This window comes from Cebus imitator, unplaced genomic scaffold (genome assembly GCF_001604975.1).
Source record: "Cebus imitator isolate Cc_AM_T3 unplaced genomic scaffold, Cebus_imitator-1.0 Scaffold728, whole genome shotgun sequence".
Taxonomy (NCBI): Eukaryota; Metazoa; Chordata; class Mammalia; order Primates; family Cebidae; genus Cebus; species Cebus imitator.
In genome coordinates this window covers 170,300-175,876 of record NW_016108043.1, presented here as the reverse complement: position 1 = coordinate 175,876, position 5,577 = coordinate 170,300, and the positions used below count along the sequence as shown (strand labels likewise).

At 40.8% G+C, this 5,577-nt stretch overlaps 2 protein-coding genes across 3 annotated transcripts in view; one reads left to right on the top strand and one right to left on the bottom strand.

Moving 5' to 3' along the window:
• The window catches only part of LOC108296618 (protein SET-like), a 156,751-nt gene that overhangs the window by 112,409 nt on the left and 38,765 nt on the right, over positions 1-5,577 (bottom strand). The window lies entirely within an intron of this gene.
• The window catches only part of S100G (S100 calcium binding protein G), a 4,682-nt gene continuing 4,263 nt past the window's right edge, over positions 5,159-5,577 (top strand). The window contains exon 1 of the mRNA XM_017519109.2: positions 5,159-5,267. The gene's annotated coding sequence lies outside the window, so the exon portion shown is untranslated. The remainder of the gene's footprint in view (positions 5,268-5,577) is intronic.

The window sequence follows — 5,577 nt, the reverse complement described above, 5'->3', positions numbered from 1 at the left end:
TTTTGTGGAGACAGGGTTTTGCCATGTTGCCCAGGCTGGTCTTAAACTCCTGGCTTCAAATGACCCTCCAGCCTCAGCCTCCCAAAGTGCTTGGATTACAGGCATGAGCCACCATGCCCGGCCTGTAAATTGAGACCCTTGAAAAGAAAAGATTCTGGACTATCAAGGTGGGTCCAGTGTAACCACAAAGGCCCTTCAAAGAGGGAGGCAGGAAAGTCAAGCTCAGAAAAGGGTATACGACCACAAAGCAGAGATTAGAGAGACTGGAAGATGCTATGCTGCTGGCTCTGAAGACAGAGGATGGCCATGTGCAAGTGGCCCCTAGAAGCTGGAAAAAGCAAGGAAATGGATTCTCTCCTACAGCCTCCAGAAGGAACACTGCCCTGCCAACCCACTTTATATTTCTGACTTCCAGAAGAAACGAGTACGTGTTTCAAGCCACTGTGTGGTAATTTGTTCCAACAGCCATAGGAATCTAATACAGTTCTTTACTATAAACAGCTTTAACTTCCTCTATTATTTCAAAAATGCATCACCTCTCATAAATTAAGTGTAGGCTCATCAAGCACAAGGATTAGATCTTTATATTCTCCATCTCTACCAGGGAATTTGGCACAGTGTCAAGTTCAGATCAAGTGCTCAATAATGGAATCTCCCAGTGTTTTAAGTGTATTAAAAACTAACAGAGGAGACTAAGGATGGGTCAGTGGGCCAGAAAGTAGCATAGGGGCGTCTGAGATACTCATGGATGTCCCAAGCTGCAGGTAAATCACTTCAGCAGACAGGAAGGGAAGGGTGGTGCCCTGCTCAGAAGCCGAGTACACACTATCACCAGTCCTGCCTGACAGATCCTGCCTCTAATCTGAAGCAGTTTATTTCCCATTTCTGGCTTCCAACCTGTCCTGCTCTGTCATCAATTAGTGTGAGAATGGAATCTACAGTGGAGAAACCAATGACCAGTCCCATAAGTACATATGTATTTTTCCAGTCTTTTAAACTTTTTTCTGTCTCCATCAGTAGAAGGAGGCTGCTATGGTTTGAATGTTTCCCCCAAAGTTGATGTGTTACAAGCTTAATCACCAATACAACAGTGTTGAGAGGTGGAACCTTTAAGAAGTGATTAAGTCATAAGGGCTTTGCCCCCATGAATGGATTAATGCCATTATCATTGGAATGGGTTAGTTATCATGGGAATGGGTTCCTGGCAAAAGGATAAGTTCAGTCCCCTTTCTTCTGTCTCACCCATGTGATGCCTTCCACCACATGATGACACAGCAAGAAGGCCCTCACCAGATGCCAGCACCTTGATCTTGGACTTCCCAGCCAGTCTCCAGAAGGAAGGAAATAAATTTATTTTCTTTATAAATTAGCCACTCTTAGGTACTCTGTTATAGCAGCACAAAACAGACAAAGGCCTATATCACTTTCATCAGGAAAAGAACTTTCTTATAACTCAGGAAAAGAACCTTCTTATACCTCCAGATGTAAACATAATACTTAAGTGTGATACTACCTGTGGGCTTAATGTTAACATACAACGGTTGTCCTCAGAGAAGCCCTTCTGGGAGGGGCATGTGGCATGGTGGCTGAGGGTGCAGGCTGGGCCTGAACTTGAATCCCAGTTCTCCTACTGACCAGCAATGTGACCTTGAGCAGGTCCTTGGAGTCTCTATAGGCTGGGGGGACCAAGAGCATCCACTTCATAAGGTTGCAGCAAGGATTTAATGAGGCCATGGGAGTTGGGTGCCTACGTAGGCACACTGACTGTGGTAAAAAATATGCCCTCAAGAATCACAGGCTATGGTCAGGAGGCCTCTAGGAACTCAACTGCTGAAGGTGAGCACAGGCTGACCCAAAAGACTGAGGCGCACAGGCTGACCCAAAAGACTGAGGCTCACAGCCCAGGCAAAGGTTAGAAGTGAACTCTGTCTGAAGATCCAGGGAAGGGAGACACCAGGTCAGGTGACAAGTAAGCTATCCTTTCTGAGAAAGTCGCATTTGAGTACTCAAGGTCTCTTTTAAACTTCAGGATCAAAAATAACAAGAACCCCTGGATAGCATTTCACACCCATTTTATTTTGCAGTGGCTGGGTACTAACACTGTAACCTCTTCCTGAAGGTGCTTTTCAAGACACTCCATGCTGTCAACTTCAAGCAGAATAACCCACAGAAGCCTGTGGTGCCCAGAGCTCTTAAAATATGTCACTCTTGGCTTTCCTAGGAAAAATTAAGTCTGTCCAAAGATCAAATAATTGAACAGTGAGGTGATAAATAACCTTTGCCTCTCCATTTTTCCATTACCACCCTGTGCCTGTCATTTTCCCCCCTTTTCTAGTTTCAAAATGCACTGTTGTGAACACACCCTGTATTTATCACTTGTCTCCATATATTTTTAGTTAATGTTTCATGAGAGTATCTATTGGTGGATTTCATGTTCCTGAGCGTAGGTTTACCCTCATGCTTTTGAGTTTGTGAGTAAAGAGAAAAATAACAGACAAGAGATGTGACAGGCAGACATGAGCAAGTAAAAACTTAAGAAGACCCCAGAGGCTGTTTTTCAAGTTCAAGTTTTGCTAGCATTTGCTACAAGTATAAATTCCGACAATAGGCAGCATTGGGCCCTTTCTAATCAGTTGTCTCTTGAAATAAGAGAATTGTAGCCTAAAAGGCTATTAACCAATACTGCTCCAAAAGTTTTTCTTATAGATAAATTTTACACAGACATACACACACACACATCATATGTAATATATGGGTGTGTTATATAGAACATGTTATCTTTCATCAAATATATAGTTATTAAGATGGCATATAGTTATTAAAATCATTTCTTCAATACAGATGCAAAAAATAGGCCAGGTGCAGCAGCTCACGACTGTAATCCCAGCACCTTGGGACACCGAAGCCGGCAGATCGTTTGAGCCCAGGAGTTGGAGACCATCCTGGGCAACATGGCAAAACTCATTTTGTATTTCTCTACAAGAAATTAAAAAAAAAAAAAATTATCTAGGCGAGGTAGCACATGCCTGTAGTCCCAGCAACTCAGGAGGCTGAGATAGGAGAATCACCTGAGCCTGGGGAAGTCGAGGCTGCAGTGAGCTGTATTTATACCACTGCACTCCAACCTGAGTAACACAGTGAGGCTGTCTCAAAAAACAAACAACAACAACAAACAAAACAGATGCAAGAAATACAATAATCACCCCATTTGATTTTAGCTCATGAGTGGTAATTTGAGAGGAAAGATGATTTAAGATGCTATTCAACAATTGGGGAGATTTAACGTGGACTATGATAATGGCATTGTGGTTGCGCAGGAGAATGTCTTCGTCCTTAGGGGACAGATGCTGAGGCATTTACAGGGGAAGTGTCTGGATGTTTGTAACTGATTCTCAAATGACTCAGGGGTAGAGGAAAGTGTCCAGAGAAAGAGAAAGCAAATGCGGAGATGTTAACAATTAGTGAATCTAGTTGAAAGGCAGACTGGTGTTCACTGCACTACCCTTGCCACTTTTCTGTAGATTTGAAATATTTTTTTAAAGGTGTTAAAAAAAAGATAGTGCTTGTTGTGATTATGCACAAAAGCCTACTTCCTCCTAGGAAAACAGAACATATGTGTAAAACCACTGACAATTTTCTAAAATCTTGATTAAAATGCATTGCCAAAATCAGAATATTTTTGTGTAAAATCTTATAACTAAAAACAAAATGCCTGTCTTTACTCCAATCAGTGACTTAATACATACTCTATACTGGTGTATGGCAAAGTCAAAGAATCCGTAATAAAAACAAAAAAGAATATATACAAGACAGCAAAGACACATAGAATGATAAATGCTTAAGACTGGCGGGAAGCTGTTAAGGAATTCTATTAGATTTCCCATTTGTTCTCCAATGTAAATAAGGCCCTAGAATTTTAGAGCTGAGAAACATCAAGGAGAAATACAGTCTCAATAGTTCAGTCCTCAGTTTGTGGGTGATATAAGGCAGAGTCAGAGAAAGTTGTACAAGTGTGGAAGCGGACAAGTGTTTCAAAGCTGCAAAGTGCTCTTAAAATCCACCTGGAACCCCTTCCTGTGAGTTACATCAGCACTAGATCAATGTCCCTCGGAAATGTCTTATGTATTTCATGGAACTCTTTTCAGTAGAAATCAATGTCTTCGGCAATTTTAAATCATGGCAGTTCCAAAAAGTTTGAAGTATTTCCAATTGAACAAGAGTAAGTCACAAGTTTTTTGAATGATAACAAAATTTATTTGGTAAGGAAAAGGATAATGAGAAATAAAAAGCAGACGTGGGACCAACAAATAATGAAAGAGCTGAAAAATGACCATGTAACTCAATAATTTTGATTTGCCAAATAAAACCACCAATTATCAAGTATCTTCTTTCCACTTCTTAAACCCATGTCTGAAGCAATACTTCCATTCATTCATTCATGTATTCAAATATTTAAACTCCTAATATGTACAAGACCTCAGAAGGACTTCAATGACCATACTGTAATTTTTTAAACTATGTAATATTGTCCTTCTATGACAGCATTTTTTCTTTTTTAGAGACAGGATCTCACCATGTCACCCAGGCTGCAGTGCAGTGGCACAATCATGGCTCACTGTTGCCTCGACCTCCCAGGCTCAAGGAATTCTTCCACCTCAGCCTCTACAGTAGCTGGGACTACAGGCATGTACCACCACACTTGGATGATTTTTTTTAATTTTTAGTAGAGATGAGGTCTTGCTATGTTGACCAGGCTAGTACCAAACTACTCACTTCAAGCCATCCTCCTGCCTCGGCCTCCCAAAGTACTGGGATTACAGGTATGAGCTATCACACAGGGCAGCAATTTTTTTTTTCTGGATACGAAGAAAGTTATTTTTTAAAGCCTAAATATGCAACTAAACTGAAAATAATCCTCCATATGTAAGCTTTATGAAACGTGAACAGTGAGCAAATATCATGATTCTACATTGGAGGGAAAAATATTATCTCAGGGGGAAAAAAATCCAAGCTTACTCTTAGGACTCTGAACCATGAAGCAACTGCTGAGATGGCCCTTTATTGGATCTTGCCCTTAATTATGGGGTTCATGCAGTCTTAAGCCTGGGTTTCAAAAACCATTAATAATTACCCTTAAATGGCCAACAAAAGGAAATTTTCATAATCAGGGTGGTATGTCTGTTAAGACTATAAAAGTCTCATGATTCTGCTCAGCTAGCTCTGCAAACTCCTTTGATTATTCTGCTGTTTCACTACTGGGCGACCAGGTTAGTGTGATTTTGGTACTACCTAGAGCTCCTTCTGTTTGCATTAATACTCTGCTTCCTTTTAGAATGGTGTGAAAGATAATGGTCTAGAGAGAAAGTGAGTTTATGCCATCTGAAGATATTCTCTGTAACTTAGAAGCTAGAAGCTGTGGTCAAGCATTCTTCAAGACCACAGCCTGCAGAGTGCAGACCAGGTACATAAAAAGTAAAGAATGTCATTAATTACTAATAAAAATGTTTGGCTCCAGGGACCATCTCTTAACATATGTACTCTAAGAACAGACATTTAACATACTGTCTAAAATGCCTT